This window comes from Olea europaea, unplaced genomic scaffold, assembly GCF_002742605.1.
Source record: "Olea europaea var. sylvestris unplaced genomic scaffold, O_europaea_v1 scaffold1137, whole genome shotgun sequence".
NCBI lineage: Eukaryota > Viridiplantae > Streptophyta > Magnoliopsida > Lamiales > Oleaceae > Olea > Olea europaea.
In genome coordinates, this window is record NW_019228757.1 from 361192 (window position 1) to 361463 (window position 272).

Consider the following 272-nt stretch of genomic DNA (forward strand, 5'->3'; position numbering starts at 1 on the left):
AAAAAAAACCACATATAGCTATCAAAAAAGCAATTTCATGTGCATATATACAATCCTATGTACACTACAGGGCATACGGTAAAGTATCATGTATTTATGTCAGTTAATAAGCTTTTACTGTTTATCTTTACTTATCAGAGAAACAGAATTGTAAAATTGCTTTCAGGGAATTGAGCAAGCAGATAATGTTTCATCCTGACAGGTCCATCCTATAAACAGTCTTAGATTCCTCTGGTTTACTAGTGAAATATTGCCTTTTCATATGATTCAAT

The 272-nt window shown here is 31.6% G+C and overlaps 1 protein-coding gene across 1 annotated transcript in view; it reads right to left on the reverse strand.

Annotated features, from left to right (window-relative positions):
* The window catches only part of LOC111373493 (syntaxin-132-like), a 28895-nt gene that overhangs the window by 23725 nt on the left and 4898 nt on the right, over positions 1 to 272 (reverse strand). The gene's annotated exons all lie outside the window — the stretch shown is intronic.